We start from the raw sequence: 19,355 nt of genomic DNA, 5'->3' as shown, positions 1-19,355 counted from the left end.
TTTTTTTTTTTTTTTTTTTTTTTTTGTTTTTGGTTTTTTGTGTGTGGGGGGTTGGTGTGTGTGTATGTTGTGTGTATTTGTGGTGTTTTTTTGTTGGGTTTTTTTTTTTTCTTTTGTTTCTTTCTTTTTTTTCTCTTTGTCTTGCACTTTACATCTACATGACTCAATCTTATCTTACCCAGTGGCCTGCTCCCCTTTTTTGTCACATTGTTATTTTGAGTAGAACATTGATTGGAGTTATTTTAAACACTGTTAACGACCTGGTACTCGCTCTGTCTTACTTACTTACTTACTTACTTACTTACTTACTACTTACTTACTTACTTTACTTACTTACCTATTTACCTACTTACTCACTTACTTACTTACATATTAATTAATTACTTACTAATTTACAACTTCTTCTTAATTACTTACTTACTTACTTACTTACCTATTTACCTACTTACTCACTTACTTACTTACATTTTAATTACTTACTTACTAATTTACTAACTTACTTACTTACTACTTACATATTAATTACTTACTTACTAACTTACTTACTTACTTACTAACTTACTTACTAATTTTACTAACTTACTCACTTACTTACTTACATACTAATTACTTACTTACTAATTTACTAACTTACTTACTTACTTACTTACATATTAATTACTTACTTACTAACTTACTTCTTACTTACTTACTTACTTACTACTTACTTATCTTAATTACTTACTTACTTACTTATACAAATTAAATTACTTACTTACTAACTTACTAACTTACTACTTACTTACCTATTTACGTATTTACTTACTTACATATCCTCTTGGATCCTTGGTGGAACCCCTAGACATAATAAGACGCCAACAAAGTTCCTCCAGGCATCTCTGTCCTTGGCCAGCCATCTCAGCTCATTCCATAATGGTCTTTCCAGCCTCTTTCATCCCTCTTTCAACTGTCCTCGTCCTCCAGGTACTCGTCTTACACCTGAGTTTAAAAAAATATGGTTAAGTGTGGTGAGAAAATGATGAGCAAAGTGTCTTTTTTCAGGGACTCAACTTTGTGCCGTCGAAATCAACTTCTCTAATTGGCCCCCCTTCGACGCATGGACAACAGTGTTGACTTAACCCTCTCCTTACCACCTACAGCAAAATCGTCACATTTGTTACGACACAATATACTTTTTTTCTTATTCAATTTTTTTTGTACATCACAGTGATCTTTGTTTAATTAATAAGAAATAAAGTTTTTTATAGAGAGGTTGTTTGAGTTTAAAAATCAATTTTTCTGCTGGGTAAGCCTGCCTTTTTGGGAAAATACTGAAAATGATCGGTAAGGAGAGAGTTCAACAAAGAAATTATTGTATTGAACCTCTTAACCGCCAAACTCTAGAAAGACACATTTGAAAATTTGGCCAGAAAACTCGCCTTTCAAATATCGATCACCATTTAAGTAACCCTCATCTTGGAAATAAAATTTTTAAAACCCGGGACTCGCAAAATCGAACCGATAAAAAAAACTTGGGAAAATTTTATATCCGCAATATCGACTTAACGTGCTCAAAGCGCTATACAATAGGTCCCTAGCCAACAGCAATATTTAACATGTCATGACGCCTGTTAGGCGATGATTTAATTCTTTTTTTTTCGGACGAAGACAACGCTGTTAACGGCAATGTACTCATTTAACATATGAATAATTGAAAGATTGTGAGTAAAGAGCCTTTTTCCAAGGACTCAACTATGCGTCGCTCAGACGGGACTCAAACCCTGGACCTTTCCAATCTGAAGATGAGTGCCATACCACTAGACCACACAGCAGCGAAAAAAAAAAAAAAACAAAACAAAACAAAGACCATACCACTGCGGGCTGGGATTGGGAGCGGGAGAGGAAGGGAGGGAGAGAGAAGAGAGAGAGAGAGAGAGAGAGAGAGAAGAGAGAAGAGATACCCCCAAATCGTAAATAAACGAAGTAATCCCAACGTGGTTGTTGATGAGACAGGATAGCGATTATCATATGAAATGATTGAAGTCAAGATACGGATGATAATTGAGAATTCATCATAGCCTGTTTTATAATTATAGCCATGTCTAAGCCATCAAAGGAATTCCACTGTCGATGCTTCCTTTTGTACTGATAAATATCATTTTGTCCACGATATGCGTTATCTGAAACATGACGAACAATCACATTTGTGCAACTTTCGGTTTTTTAAATTTCAAATCTGGTGATTTCAATCTTCAGATTTTGTACCTACTGCCTCGAAACGGTATCACATGGGAGTGACATAGATCGTCGCTTTTGGAAACTCATGGCCTGATCGTAGCCATCGTTAACGTATAGCCTGACACAGCACTGACCAAAAAATACAGTCAAAATGCCAGTCTTTGGCCACAAAAGAAAACAAATCGTGAGTTGTATTCAATAGTTCAACCAGTGGGATCACTTGTTTCCATGAGCACTACTAACAACAACTCACCAGGCGATGCAAAAACCAAATAATGACGTCAAAATGCCAGTCTTTTTGGATTTCAGTACATCCCGACATAATTAACTTAAAACTTGAGAAATACCCACTAAACGTGCTAAAAGCGTTGTACAAGGGTCCAGGTCAACAGCAACATGTAGGACGCGACATGACGCCTGCTAGGCGATATTACACTTATTTCTGACAGAGACAACGCTGTTAACGACCATGTACTCATTTTAAATCTGAGTACGATGAGATAATGTGAGTAAAGAGAATTTTCCAGTGATTCAACAATGTCGTGCCGAGCATGGCTCGAACCCAGGACCCTCCGATCTGAAAGCGAGTCTCATACCACAAGATCACATAGCCGATTTGAGGTTGTGGGACACATTCTAAAAAAATTATTTTTGGATTCATTCTTCATCTTCCATTTCCCCCTCCTCTCCTATTAATGTAGCCCTGGTGTCTACCTCTGAGATAAAAGAAAAATCTGTATTGTTATCTTCAACTTTTTAAAAATAAATCCTTTAACTTTTTTGTTCAAAATGAATGGCCTGTCTGAAAATCTGTGTGTTGAGACTGTCAGTGATAAAGAATACAGTGCTCCATCTACTTCGTGAATTGACTCAAAAGCACTTCAAAAGTCATTAGAGATAAAGAGAGTTTTAGACCAATGAACTGGCGAATATTAGAACATTTACTTTGAGGTGATATTGTTGATGATGATGATGATGTCAAGAGTATTGATCAGGGTTGTTACTTGATTTGTGGCTTTTTGTTCAATTTTGTGCATGTATTTACAAGATACAAGAGCTTATTCAATTTTTGTATTGTCTCGGCATGCCCCCCACCCCCCGACCCCTCCCCATCTTTAAACTTTTACAAAAAATTGGGTCAAAGTTCAAGGTCTAGTATTAATAATTTTCTCCAAGCAAATGAAATACAGGGGTCCCTATAGAAGGAACTAAATAGACGACACTCAGCTCTTTGTTATTGTCTTTATACAACCATTTTTATGATAAGTTCTCACTAAAATTCATCAATCAAACTATAAACGTTCAAGGTTACACGACATAGTTTTGCGTGTTGGTACGTTACATCCGCCTGACAGATGTGAGTGTTTTAGCTAAATCCACAGGACCAATAGCTCAGTTTTAGAGTACTCATCTCACAAGGGTACCAATAAACATGGGTTCTGCTTTTTTCCTGAATCCCGTTCGCCCAGTAGCAATTCGTTCCCAGGATCTCTTAGATCTCTGCCGTACTCTGAAAAAAAAACATAATATGTAAAAATTTGGCTAGAAAACTCGTCCTTCAAATATCGATCGATCTAAATGACCCGCATTTTGACAAAATAAAACTCTCAAACCGGGGACTTCGAGAAGTCACCTGAGTACGGTCGGTGAGAGAATGTGAGTAAATAAATAGCCTTTTTCCAAGGACTCAACTATGCGCCGAGCGAGGCGAGGCTCGAACCCAGGACCATCCGATCATCCGAAAGCGAGTGTCATACGACAAGACCACATTGTCATAGCCGCACTAGTTCCAGTCAGGTCTGTAATAGCATGTCTATCACGGGCACATTCGAATTTACGGGCATCTTCCATAAAGATGCGGCTATGTGGTCGAGTGGTATCACACTCGCTTTCGGATCGGAAGGTCCTGGGTTCGATCCTCGCTCGGCGCATAGTTGAGTCCTTGGAAAAGGCTCTTTACTCACATTCTCTCACCGTACTCAGGTGTAAAATGGGTACCTGGCCGTTAACAGCGTTGTTTCCGTCCAGAAAAAAAATACTAATATCGCCTAAAAGGCGTCATGTCTCGTCCTACATATCAAGTGTTGCTGTTGACCAGGGACCCCTTGTAAAGCGCTTTGAGCACGTTTAGTGGATATTGCCCTATATAAAAGCTCAATTTTATAATTTTTATAATAAAGAACTAAAATATTGGTCAATCTGGCATACGTTCATCCACTTATCTGGCTTTAACGAGAGTGTTTCAACTCGCCATCCAGACGACAATGTCAAAGGCTAGGGAAGAGCTCTTCATCCAAGGGGAGGGAAACAAGTGGTTTTCCCACCACACACTTCGCTTATCTCCCCTTATTCTGTTCAAAATCAAGATCAAGACAAGACCCAGGAATAATAATATACCATTCAGACTGATTAGGCTAGGCGATGCATTTTCAAATCTGGACAAGTTCGAACCAGTTTTGGTGGGGTGGGGGGGGGTGGGGGTGGGGGGGGGGGGGTAATCTCGTGACGGTTCTATACTTGCAGGGACCGATTTGACGATAAGGAAAGCACAGAATATAGGGGTTTTTCTATTTTTACGAAACCCGCCGAAAACCATAGTCTCAGGTTCACTCCCCATGGGTGTACACTTCCTAAGTCTCAGATTCACTCCCCACTGTTGCCTGCTTCCCAAAGCTATGTCGGATATTGTCCGGTTTTGGTGGGTTTCGTAAAAAAATAATTGCTTTTTTTTTTTTTTACGAAACCCGCCGAAACAGCGGCCCCAGGTTCACTCCCCCCAATGGTGTACACTTGCCTGAGTCCCAGGTTCACTCCCCACTGCTGCCTACTTCCCATAACTTTTTCGGGTTTCGGCGGGTTTCGTTAAAAAAGGAACACCGCATGATATAAAAAAAATTGAGCTTTATATAGAGCAATATCCACTAAATGTGTTCAAAGCGCTTTACAAGGGGTCATGGTCAACAGCAACATTTAACATGTAGGTTGGAACATGACGCCTGTTAGGTTATATTACAATTTTTCGGACAAAGACAACGCTGTTAACGGCCAGGAACACATTTTACACCTGAGTACGGTGAGAGAATGTGAGTAAAGAGCCTTTTCCAAGGACTCAACTATGCGCCGAAGGCGAGGCTCTAACCCAGGACCTTCCGATCCGAAAGCGAGTGTCATACCACTGGACCACATAGCCGCACAATAGAACATTTAAGCATTATTTTTGGTATGATCTGCGCTCTATAGATAGTACGAAGTTGACGTCACTCTGGCCCACAATAGGCTTCAGCAATCATGACGTCACTTCCCTCGTAATGACGCATAGTAACTTAGTAACTGGCTCTAAACTATCGGAACAATGGCGGACGCCCTTATGAAAGATTTCTCCGACGAGCAAAAAAGCGTATCCAGAGGGAAAAAACATTATAGATCTGATCATGTTTTGACTTTTACACATTCTGATCACAAGACATGAAAAGTTCTAGCCAGCATGAAGAATAAAAAGTACCGATTTTCTTTGTTTAGAACCACGATGGCCGCCGTTGCTGGGCGACGTGACATCAGACTATTGAATCGTATTATCTTTTGTTGTTGTTTTGTTTGTTTTTTATCCGAAAAAGTGTGTGTCAGACAAATCAGAGAAAAAAATCAAACCCGTCCCTAAAAATAAAATCAGCCAGCCTCAACTAGGAATCGAACCTCAGACCGCTTGATTACCGGTGAGATTTGTCCCTCCATTTAGAATAAATTTCCTCTTGAAATTGGATTCAATAGTCTGATGTCACGTCGCCCAGAAACGGCGGCCATCGTGGTTCTAAGCAAAGAAAATATGTACTTTTTATTCTTCATGCTGGCTAGAACTTTTCATATGTCTTGTGATCAAGAATGTATAAAAGTCAAAACAAGATCATATTTATAATGTTTTTCTCCTCTGGATACACTTTTATGCTCGTCGGAGAAATATTTCATAAGTGCGTCCGCCATTGTTCCGATAGTTTAGAGTCAGTTACTAAGTTACTATGCGTCATTACGAGGGAAGTGACGTTACGACTGTTGAAGCGTATTAGAAACTCAGAATCCTTGGAGGCATTCAAAAGCAGGCTAAAGACATATTACCTGAGAAAACAGTTCTTTACTTGATTTTAAATGTATCTCTATGTTGATGGCGTTTTAAATATTGAATATGTCTGTTTCTGATAGCTGTTGTCATTGTTTAATTTATGATATATATTTTTTTTTGTAAAGCGCCTAGAGCTATTATTGCATGAGATGTTGGCGCTATATAAGTATAAGTGTGCATTATTATTATTATTATTATTATTATTATTATTATTATTATTATTATTATTATTATTATTATTATCATTATCATATATTATTATTATTATTATTATTATTATTATTATTATTATTATATTATTATTATTATTATTTATTATTATTATTTATTATAATTATTATTATTATTGTTATTATTATTATCATTATTATTATTATTATTATTATTATTATCATCATCTTTATTATTATTATTATTATTATTATTATTATTATTATTATTATTATTATTATTATTATTATATAATAATAATAATAATAATAATAATAATAATAATAATAATAATAATAATAATAATAATAATAATATCATTATTATTATTATTATTATTATTATTATTATTATTATTATTATTATTCAAACCATTACATCACAGAGGTTACCCGATGGAGGGACAATCAATTTAATGCAGTATTCTTCACAAGGGTACGCGTTTCCGCTATGAACCGTCGCTTGCTTCATAAAACACAAACATTGAGCAGCATGTCATAATTTCATGGGTTTTTTTTTTGTTGTTGTTGAGCATATTAATTTACTAAGAATTCTATCAACACTTAACCCCCTCCTTACCACCTACAGGAAAATCGTCACATTTGTTACGACACAATATACATTTTTTTATTCAGATTTATTTTGTACATAACAAACTTTGAAGAATTATCTTTGTTTAATTAATAAGAACATAAAATTATTTCGTGTTTTGTTTAAAAAATCAATTTTGCTGCTGGGTAAGGCTGCCATCATTGGGAAAATACTGAAAGTCATCTATAAGGAGAGAGTTAGCGTGTAGGATTTTTGTATCTTTGTTTGGACAATCCTGCACTACTCGGCAAAACAAAACTGTAACATGTATTGAAATATAATGGAGTTTTTCGGCTGTGTTTAATTATGTTAGGGTTCTTTATAGATAGTTCGAAGATAACGTCACTCAGGCCTTTATTATTGTTTTTGCCATCCGCGTTTGTGAGTTGTTCTCACTAAACTGTATTACCCTGACTACAAGATATGAAGTGAATAGAAAAGTGCCAGAAGACAATAGAGAATAAAAATTTTTTCGCGGCGGTGGTGGGGTTTGAACCTGCGACCTTATTGGTACGACAACTCCGCCTGGCAGGTGAGAGCGTGGCTCTACCGTGTGAGCTATCCACGAACACAAAAATATTCGTTTCAAACTCAAAGTCATTACTAGATCCCTCTCTCACCCACTTCTTGAGACCGCCGATTCGTTCGTACACCACCTTCGCGAATAATTTTGACCAGCAGTTAAGCTTAATAGCCAATATTCTCAACACAAACATATAACATAGAAACGATTGAGACATTGAGTATGCTCCGGTGTATGGGGTGAATTTTTTAATTCAGAAAAGTGAGTGGAGCAGGCACTTATGTTGGTAACAACAAGATATGAAGTGAATAGAAAAGTGCCAGAAGACAATAGAGAATAAAAATTTTGTTGTTACCAACATAAGTGCCTGCTCCACTCACTTTTCTGAATTAAAAAATTCACCCCATACACCGGAGCATACTCAATGTCTCAATCGTTTCTATGTTATATGTTTGTGTTGAGAATATTGGCTATTAAGCTTAACTGCTGGTCAAAATTATTCGCGAAGGTGGTGTACGAACGAATCGGCGGTCTCAAGAAGTGGGTGAGAGAGGGATCTAGTAATGACTTTGAGTTTGAAACGAATATTTTTGTGTTCGTGGATAGCTCACACGGTAGAGCCACGCTCTCACCTGCCAGGCGGAGTTGTCGTACCAATAAGGTCGCAGGTTCAAACCCCACCACCGCCGCGAAAAAAATTTTTATTCTCTATTGTCTTCTGGCACTTTTCTATTCACTTCATATCTTGTTGTTACCAACATAAGTGCCTGCTCCACTCACTTTTCTGAATTAAAAAATTCACCCCATACACCGGAGCATACTCAATGTCTCAATCGTTTCTATGTTATATGTTTGTGTTGAGAATATTGGCTATTAAGCTTAACTGCTGGTCAAAATTATTCGCGAAGGTGGTGTACGAACGAATCGGCGGTCTCAAGAAGTGGGTGAGAGAGGATCTAGTAATGACTTTGAGTTTGAAACGAATATTTTTGTGTTCGTGGATAGCTCACACGGTAGAGCCACGCTCTCACCTGCCAGGCGGAGTTGTCGTACCAATAAGGTCGCAGGTTCAAACCCCACCACCGCCGCGAAAAAAATTTTTATTCTCTATTGTCTTCTGGCACTTTTCTATTCACTTCATATCTTGTTGTTACCAACATAAGTGCCTGCTCCACTCACTTTTCTGAATTAAAAAATTCACCCCATACACCGGAGCATACTCAATGTCTCAATCGTTTCTATGTTATATGTTTGTGTTGAGAATATTGGCTATTAAGCTTAACTGCTGGTCAAAATTATTCGCGAAGGTGGTGTACGAACGAATCGGCGGTCTCAAGAAGTGGGTGAGAGAGGGATCTAGTAATGACTTTGAGTTTGAAACGAATATTTTTGTGTTCGTGGATAGCTCACACGGTAGAGCCACGCTCTCACCTGCCAGGCGGAGTTGTCGTACCAATAAGGTCGCAGGTTCAAACCCCACCACCGCCGCGAAAAAATTTTTATTCTCTATTGTCTTCTGCACTTTTCTATTCACTTCATATCTTGTTGTTACCAACATAAGTGCCTGCTCCACTCACTTTTCTGAATTAAAAAATTCACCCCATACACCGGAGCATACTCAATGTCTCAATCGTTTCTATGTTATATGTTTGTGTTGAGAATATTGGCTATTAAGCTTAACTGCTGGTCAAAATTATTCGCGAAGGTGGTGTACGAACGAATCGGCGGTCTCAAGAAGTGGGTGAGAGAGGGATCTAGTAATGACTTTGAGTTTGAAACGAATATTTTTGTGTTCGTGGATAGCTCACACGGTAGAGCCACGCTCTCACCTGCCAGGCGGAGTTGTCGTACCAATAAGGTCGCAGGTTCAAACCCCACCACCGCCGCGAAAAAATTTTTATTCTCTATTGTCTTCTGGCACTTTTCTATTCACTTCATATCTTGTTGTTACCAACATAAGTGCCTGCTCCACTCACTTTTCTGAATTAAAAAATTACCCTGACTACAAACGTTCATGGATACACACAGAGTTTGTGTGTTGGTCCGTTATACTTCGGGATGGCAATGTTGTGAACTCCTTGGCCAAGCGCATTCTATCTATAGATAGTATGCACTTGGCTAAGAAGTTCATAACATTGCCATCCCGAAATATAACGGACCAACACACAAAACTGTGTGTATCCATGAACGTTTATAGTCAGGGTAATACAGTTCAGTGAGCATTACTCATAAACGTGGATGGCAAAAAAAACAATAACAAAGACCTGAGTGACGTCATATTCGAACTATCTATCGCGGTACGCATCTTGTGTTGTGCATGTTTTGCATGTGAGTGTGAATGTTGACTGCGTGAACGTATAGCACTTTTTGTTCCTTAGAAACATCGCAAGACGTTGTTTGTGTATTGAGTTAGTTACAAAATAACTCCGTCCTGGATTGTCTCAATATGTATTTGTTGTCAATTTTCCATATCATTAATTATACTTAAATTGAAATAACATTATAGTCTAACCCTGAGTCGTTACAAAAACAACACGTAATCTAAATTTTTGGCCTTCAAAAACTGATCGATTAGAATAACTCCCACCTTGGTAAAAACTCCCAAAATCTTGGACTTTGCGAAGTCCAAGGTTTATAAGTTTTTGCCAAGATGGTGGCGATTTTATTAAAAACTAGAGGTGCCTAAATGAGCGAATAAGACGGAGAGAAAAAAAAAGGGAGTAAATTTGACTCATATATAAGGGAACAACACAAAACAAATAACGTTTCGGCCCTTGGCCTTCATCAGGAGACAAACAACAAAACACAAAAATGTATGGTTACAAAAATCATATTTTGTCAAATGTGGAAACAACACCCAGCACCCTCTCCATACATTTTCCTCCTCCTTGCCCTTAAGTTCCCTCTTTCTCCATGACAACGTCCACTATCACAACATCTGCCTCCTCCTCCTCCTCATCCTCCTCCTCCTCTTCCTCCTCCTCCTTCACCTCTTCTTCTTTCACCTCCTCCTCCTCTTCCTTCACCTCCCCCCCCCCCCCACCATTCTATTCCATTTATATCTCCTCCTGCCTTCAAAAGTTCCTCATAACACCATCAAGATATGAAGTGAATAGAAAAGTGCCAGAAGACAATAGAGAATAAAAATTTTTCGCGGCGGTGGTGGGGTTTGAACCTGCGACCTTATTGGTACGACAACTCCGCCTGGCAGGTGAGAGCGTGGCTCTACCGTGTGAGCTATCCACGAACACAAAAATATTCGTTTCAAACTCAAAGTCATTACTAGATCCCTCTCTCACCCACTTCTTGAGACCGCCGATTCGTTCGTACACCACCATCGCGAATAATTTTGACCAGCAGTTAAGCTTAATAGCCAATATTCTCAACACAAACATATAACATAGAAACGATTGAGACATTGAGTATGCTCCGGTGTATGGGGTGAATTTTTAATTCAGAAAAGTGAGTGGAGCAGGCACTTATGTTGGTAACAACAAGATATGAAGTGAATAGAAAAGTGCCAGAAGACAATAGAGAATAAAAATTTATTATTAAAAAAAAAAAAATTTTTATTCTCTATTGTCTTCTGGCACTTTTCTATTCACTTCATATCTTGTTGTTACCAACATAAGTGCCTGCTCCACTCACTTTCTGAATTAAAAATTCACCCCATACACCGGAGCATACTCAATGTCTCAATCGTTTCTATGTTATATGTTTGTGTTGAGAATATTGGCTATTAAGCTTAACTGCTGGTCAAAATTATTCGCGATGGTGGTGTACGAACGAATCGGCGGTCTCAAGAAGTGGGTGAGAGAGGATCTAGTAATGACTTTGAGTTTGAAACGAATATTTTTGTGTTCGTGGATAGCTCACACGGTAGAGCCACGCTCTCACCTGCCAGGCGGAGTTGTCGTACCAATAAGGTCGCAGGTTCAAACCCCACCACCGCCGCGAAAAATTTTTATTCTCTATTGTCTTCTGGCACTTTTCTATTCACTTCATATCTTGTTGTTACCAACATAAGTGCCTGCTCCACTCACTTTTCTGAATCATAACACCATCGCGTTCCGAGCTCCCCAAAGACCAATGAAGCGACAAAGCAAAGCAAACATAAGTACAGATAAAACAACTAAGGATAATGGCCCCGGCGATAAGGTTATGACCGAAGGCACCGTGCAAGGGAGATAATCGAAGATAAGAAGTTCCAAAGAAGGGGAGAGAATCACGTAATTCAACACCAGCCAGTACCTCGAGTCGAGGCAGAGCTAGCTAAGTACCTACGCCTTTGCTTCGGCATGATGGGACTTCTCCAGTAATGGACGGAGGTCTTGGGGTTTTCGGGCGGAGATGGCCGGAGTCACTCGGGGCGCAAATTAATGCACTTTATTCTTGATACGAGCCTATCTGTGTTATCATCATAGGGTTTAATTAATACGAATGAGTGTGTTAAATGACGGTGATTGCCTTGGCTCGGAACGGAACGTGTGTAGAATTGATGGGTTCGAGTGTTGGATGCCCACTGGAGTCAGGTTGTATAACTACGTCATGATGACGATAATAATAATAATAATAATAATAATAATATAATAATAATAATAATAATAATAATAATAATAATAATAAAATTTAATAATAATAATAATGATAATGATAATAATAATTAATAATAATAATAATAATAATAATAATAATAATAATAAATAATAATAAATAATAATCATAATTAATAAAATAATAAATAATAATAATAATAATAATAATAATAATAATATGGTGTCTGTAGACTTTTTCTCTCTTTGCTTTGAAGGTACATGTTACATAATAATACGGCTGTGTATGACACTCGCCTTTTAACCAATAGAACCAAGGTTCTCCCCCTTCCCCCTACCTCCTTCCCCTTCCCCTTAACGGTGAGCTCTTTGGAACATGCTCTTTACCCACAATCTCTCACCACACTCAGATGTACACTTTGTCGGAAAACAAATTTTGTAATATCACCTGACAGGCGCCTTGTCTCGTCCTCCATGTTATTTAAGTGTTGCTGTAGGCTGGGATCCCATGCGCTTTGAGCACGTTTGCTATATATATATATATATATATATATATATATATATATATATATATATATATATATATATATAGTATGCGCTTGGCTAAGGAGGTCATTACATGTGTAAAGCGCAATATCCACTAAACGTGCTCCAAGCGCTTTACAAGTTGTCCCGCCTAGCCAACAGCAACACTTAACATGTAGGATGAAATATGACGCCTGTTTGGCGATAAATACCAATTACTATTTTTTTCCCGACAGATATAAAGTTGTTAACGACCAGGTACTCATTTAACACCCAAGTACGGTGAGAGAATGTGAGTAAAGAGCCTTTAACAAGGACTCAACTAAGCGCCCGATCACCATTCACATGGAATGATTGATCAGGTTGTCAGTGAATGAACTGCGATATTCAAATCTCGCTTAAAGTTTTATATGTTTACGTCATAATGATGCAATACTATCTATCATATTTTGTTGTTGTTAAATTGAATTCGTATCACGTTTCCATCAAACTTTTCCATCAAACTTGTCTTACTGTAATATGTTTTGTTTTATATCACTATAAAGTGCTTAGAGCCTGTGACAACGGTGTATAACGCTATATAAATGCCATTTATTATTATGCAAAATGCGCATTAATAATCTTTAACTATGACCTTTGGCTTCAGTCGCAGGTCCCGATGGCTCAGTCGGTAAAGCACTCGCTTCACACCAAAAAGGACCGAGGTTGATCCCGGGGAAAATTGAGATTTTATTATCTGATCTCCCTGTCCACCCAGCAGTTATTGGATAGCTGGGTCCGGATGATCTGGTGGAAAGTACTTTACGATAGACTTACAAGATATGAAGTGAGTAGAAAAGTGCCAGAAGACAATAGAGAATAAAAAAATTTTTCGCGGCGGTGGTGGGGTTTGAACCTGCGACCTTATTGGTACGACAACTCCGCCTGGCAGGTGAGAGCGTGGCTCTACCGTGTGAGCTATCCACGAACACAAAAATATTCGTTTCAAACCCAAAGTCATTTCTAGATCCCTCTCTCACCCACTTCTTGAGATCGCCGATTCGTTCGCCACCATCGCGAAGTAATTTTGACCAGCAGTTAAGCTTAATAGCCAATATTCTCATCACAAACATATAACATAGAAACGATTGAGACATTGAGTATGCTCCGGTGTATGGGGTGAATTTTTAATTCAGAAAAGTGAGTGGAGCAGGCACTATGTTGGTAACAACAAGATATGAAGTGAGTAGAAAAGTGCCAGAAGACAATAGAGAATAAAAAATTTTTTCGCGGCGGTGGTGGGGTTGAACCTGCGACCTTATTGGTACGACAACTCCGCCTGGCAGGTGAGAGAGTGGCTCTACCGTGTGAGCTATCCACGAACACAAAAATATTCGTTTCAAACCCAAAGTCATTTCTAGATCCCTCTCTCACCCACTTCTTGAGATCGCCGATTCGTTCGCCACCATCGCGAAGTAATTTTGACCAGCAGTTAAGCTTAATAGCCAATATTCTCATCACAAACATATAACATAGAAACGATTGAGACATTGAGTATGCTCCGGTGTATGGGGTGAATTTTTAATTCAGAAAAGTGAGTGGAGCAGGCACTTATGTTGGTAACAACAAGATATGAAGTGAGTAGAAAAGTGCCAGAAGACAATAGAGAATAAAAAATTTTTTTTCGCGGCGGTGGTGGGGTTTGAACCTGCGACCTTATTGGTACGACAACTCCGCCTGGCAGGTGAGAGCGTGGCTCTACCGTGTGAGCTATCCACGAACACAAAAATATTCGTTTCAAACCCAAAGTCATTTCTAGATCCCTCTCTCACCCACTTCTTGAGATCGCCGATTCGTTCGCCACCATCGCGAAGTAATTTTGACCAGCAGTTAAGCTTAATAGCCAATATTCTCATCACAAACATATAACATAGAAACGATTGAGACATTGAGTATGCTCCGGTGTATGGGGTGAATTTTTAATTCAGAAAAGTGAGTGGAGCAGGCACTTATGTTGGTAACAACAAGATATGAAGTGAGTAGAAAAGTGCCAGAAGACAATAGAGAATAAAAAATTTTTTCGCGGCGGTGGTGGGGTTTGAACCTGCGACCTTATTGGTACGACAACTCCGCCTGGCAGGTGAGAGCGTGGCTCTACCGTGTGAGCTATCCACGAACACAAAAATATTCGTTTCAAACCCAAAGTCATTTCTAGATCCCTCTCTCACCCACTTCTTGAGATCGCCGATTCGTTCGCCACCATCGCGAAGTAATTTTGACCAGCAGTTAAGCTTAATAGCCAATATTCTCATCACAAACATATAACTTGCGTCTTATCCAAAGGGTAGCAAGCCATTGCTATTGTCCGCTATAATAGTATACACTTGGCTAAGAAGCTCACAACATTGCCATCCGGAAGTATAACGGACCAACACACCAAACTATGTGTAGCCTTGAACGTTTATAGTCTGGTTGATACAGTTTAGTGAGAATTACTCATAAACGCGGACGGCAAAAAAAAAAAAAAAACAATAACAAAGACCAGTGTAACGTCATCTTCGTTCTATCTATAGATTCCGGGATATACCTCGGTTTCATGAGCCTAATGGCACGGAAGAACTATATCATGAAAAAAAAAAAAAGAGTTGTTTTTTGTTGTTTTTTTTCTTCCCCCCCCCCCCCCCCCCCCCCCCCCCCCCCCCCCGAATTCGACACTCTCGTCCATCACATCAGCACATCGTCGATATCAGCAAGGGGAGATAACTCCCAACAAAAACAGTTGCTGAGTTGGGGTAGATTAAATAGAGTGATGGGACATTAACACGTTTAGGACCAGCAAACGTACACCAATCTTGGTCAAGAACGGGTTATCTTAAATGGTGGTGAGTGACGACAATTTTATCTTTCCTGAGAGGTCATGGCACTGACAACTGACTGCATGCAGCCTTTTAGGGGATACTCTCTTCTTACTCACAAGGCCAAACAGAACACATTATTTTGATTTTGGCCTAAAAAAAAAAGAAGTAATTAGTTTTATTTCATTTAATAATAATAATAAATAATAATAATAATAATAATAATAATAATAATAATAATAATAATAATAATAATAATAATAATAATAATAATCATATTAATAATAATAATAATAATAATAATAGTAATAAATAATAATAATAATAATAATAATAATAATAATAATAATAAATAATAATAATAATAATAATAATAATAATAATCATATATTAATAATAATAATAATAATAATAATAATAATAATAATAATAATAATAATAATAATAATAATAATAATAAATAATAATATAATAATAATAATAATAATAATAATAATAATAATAATAATAATAATAATAATAATCATATTAATAATAATAACCAATAATAATAATAATAATAATAATAATAATAATAATAATAATAATAATAATAATAATAATATAATAATAATAATAATAATAATCACAGTAATATTTCGGAAACTAAACATCCAACTGGCTCTAAAAGCGAAAACAAAAAGCTCATTGACGTCAATTTCGTTCCTTCTATATCCGGATGGCGTGTGCTGTGAGTATTTTATCTAAGCCCATCGCATCAATGGTGAATATGTTTGTTATGCTTATTAAACACGAAGAGCCCTGGAATATGACAAATATTATCCATGCATGATAATCAGATATTGGCTTCAATAGTCGTGACGTCACTTCCCTCGTAATGATGCATAGTAACTTTGTAGCTGGTTCTAAACTATCGGAACAATGGCGGACGCCCTTATGAAATACTTCTCCGACGATCATAAAAGTGTATCCAGAGGAGAGAAATATTATAAATCTGATCATGTTTTGACTTTTATATATTCTGATCACATGACATGTGAAAAAGTTCTAGCCAGCTTGCAGAATAAAAAGTACCGATTCTCTATGTTTAGAACCAAGCTGCTCATTGCTGGGTGGACGTGACGTCAGAACTACCTACCGAGACTGAAATATTGATAGAAAGAAATTGACGTCACTCAGCTCTTTGTTATTGTTTTTAGCCAGCCATTTTTATGATTATTTCTCACTTTATCATATAATTTATCAGACTATAACGTTCAACGTTACACATAATTTTGTGTGTTGGTATGTTAAATTCCGGCTGGCGATGTTGCGAGTTTTTTTTTAGCTAATCCCAATTTTGTGACACTTCTCACGCGCTCGGACAAGCATAGTTGGTTATTTAAAACAATAGATAGTATGAAGATGACGTCTTCATCTTGGGTCTTTGTTATTGATTTTTGTCATCCGCGTTTATGAGTAAATCTCACTAAACTGTATTAACCAGACCATTAACGTTCAAGGTTACACATAGTTGTGTGTGTTGGTCCGTTATAGATAGAATGAAGATGACGTCACTCTGGTCTTTGTTATTGGTTCTTGTCATCCGCGTTTATGAGTAATTCCCACTAGACTTTATTAACCAGGTTATAAAAGTTCAATGTTACACATAGTTTTGTGTGTTGGTCCGTTATACTCCCGGATGGCAATGTTGTGAGTTTCTGAGCCAAACGCATACTATCTATAAAAGTTCATGGTTACACAGAGTTTTATGTGTCGGTTCGTTATATTTCTGGATGGCATTGTTGTGAGCTCCTTAGCCAAGCGCATACTATCTATTGAAACGATTGATATGGCGGACATAAATGGTGTGTGTTTCACTTAAACTCGTACCATCATTATTCAAATGCTGTGTTTACCTAAATGGCTTGGACTGACCCACAAACGGAATTACTCCCCAAGTTTCATGTCTCGATATCATCATCTCAGTCTCGGATAACTAGATGAATAAAATGTCATCATCATCATCATCATCATCATCATCATCATCATCATCATCATCATCATCATCATCATCATCATTGATCACCTCAATGATCAATAATGGTGAAAAAAAAAATATAAATAAAATTTAAAAAACAATAGTTCATTGTTGCAAAGACATCAAGGGAAGCAACCGTCTTATACTAACTTATACCTCCCATAATATACGCAGTTATATCCCTTGCATAAGCTGGTACAGGTCCCATTTAATTCCCTTTTTTTCGTATTATTCTTTAAGATTTGTTTATCACTGCCACATGCACACATGCTTTGTTTTTTGTTTTGTTTGTTTTTTCAGATTTTTGTCTTACACCAAGGTGCACATATTTTCAGATCTGATAACCAAACTCAGTCATTGACTTGCGTCACTACACTTGTAATGGACAGTAAGTATTATGTTTCGTTGGCTTGAGAGTATTACAAGTAAAACGATGAGCCCATAACATATTTAGGTTACCAGACCTGCAAATGAGTACACGTTGTCTTACACCAATTTCCGTTCCCTACTTTTTCATCAACAAAAAAAACATATAAAATCAATAATGTTATTTTCACCATGGTCATAATATTGCTAGTCAGGCTGTAAATATAAAATGAGTCTTTAGGATAGGAATAGGAATGGAATACACAAGAAAGAGTAGGGAAAAATACTCCATTATGTCACCTATCGTTTGAATCCGGTATTTTATTATTGGGCTGAACTTGAGGTAACAGCTCTTCATCCCCATCTTCCCTCTTGGCTTTTTTCAAGTAAACACAAAATACATATATATTTATATTAGATTATCATAATAATATAGGCGAAAATTTTCGCCTATATTAATATGACAATCTAATATATATATATATATATATATATATATATATATATATATATATATATATATATATATATTTTTATATATATATATATATATATATATATATATATATATATATATATATATATATTGTTTACTTGAAAAAGGCCAAAGGCCGAAACGTCGTTTGTTTTGTGTTGTTCATTCATGAGTCAGATTTACTCCCTTTATCTTTATCACCATTTTATTGACTCATTTAGACACCTCTATGTATTAGTCATATCCAAAGACCAGCAAGCAATTGCTGTTGTCCGTTATACGCTATAGAAACCGGGATAATCTCCAGCTCCTTTGGTCTAATTTTTTAAAAATGTCTACCCCTACAAAATAATACCGTTTTGAGAGGATTAATCACATATTTATTATAATGATAATTAATAGCATTTCTATAGGGCATAACCATAACGATATCGTGCTCTATGCGCTTTACAAATTTGAACTTTAATATAGCCCAACTTCCACTAAACGTGCTCAAAACGCTTTACCAAGGGTCACTGACCAACAACAGTAACACGGAACATATAAAACGAGATATGACGCATGTAAGGCGGTATTACAACTTTTTTTTTCTTACAGACAAAGCTGTTAACGACCAGGTACTCGTTTTACACTTGAGAACAGTGAGAGAATGTGAGGTAAACCCCTTTTCCAAGGACTCAACTATGCGCTGCGGGCGAGGCGCGAACCCAGGACCATCTGATCTGAAAGCTAGTGTCATACCGCAAGACCACATTGCTGCACAATGATGGTATAGAAATTCTTTCATGTGTGAATCAACAACTTTAACAATTTCACAAGTTTGAAATAGCTTTACGTTCATCACAGTTAAGTACAAGAGGAAATATTTTTTGTACAATAGATTGGAGTTATTCTTATTCTCTCTCTCTCTCTCTCTCTCTCTCTCTC

General features: G+C 37.2%; 2 protein-coding genes across 6 annotated transcripts in view; both read right to left on the bottom strand.

The window, feature by feature from the left end:
- The window catches only part of LOC144957268 (mRNA turnover protein 4 homolog), a 524,240-nt gene extending 512,587 nt beyond the window's left edge, over positions 1-11,653 (bottom strand). The window contains exon 1 of the mRNA XM_078888362.1: positions 11,553-11,653. The gene's annotated coding sequence lies outside the window, so the exon portion shown is untranslated. The remainder of the gene's footprint in view (positions 1-11,552) is intronic.
- LOC144957267 (sialin-like) overlaps positions 1-19,355 on the bottom strand; it is a 57,721-nt gene that overhangs the window by 12,578 nt on the left and 25,788 nt on the right. Inside the window, exon 12 of one of the 5 annotated variants that reach the window (XM_078888360.1) lies at positions 19,332-19,355. This exon is cut by the window's right edge and continues 749 nt beyond it. The exons of the other annotated variants lie outside the window; for them this stretch is intronic. The gene's annotated coding sequence lies outside the window, so the exon portion shown is untranslated. Of the gene's footprint in view, positions 1-19,331 lie in introns of those variants that run through there. 5 annotated transcript variants of the gene reach the window in all.

Source organism: Berghia stephanieae, chromosome 11, assembly GCF_034508935.2.
Source record: "Berghia stephanieae isolate SIO BIC M18660-M18661 chromosome 11, UCSD_Bste_1.3, whole genome shotgun sequence".
NCBI lineage: Eukaryota > Metazoa > Mollusca > Gastropoda > Nudibranchia > Aeolidiidae > Berghia > Berghia stephanieae.
This window is presented reverse-complemented; position numbering and strand designations above follow the sequence as displayed.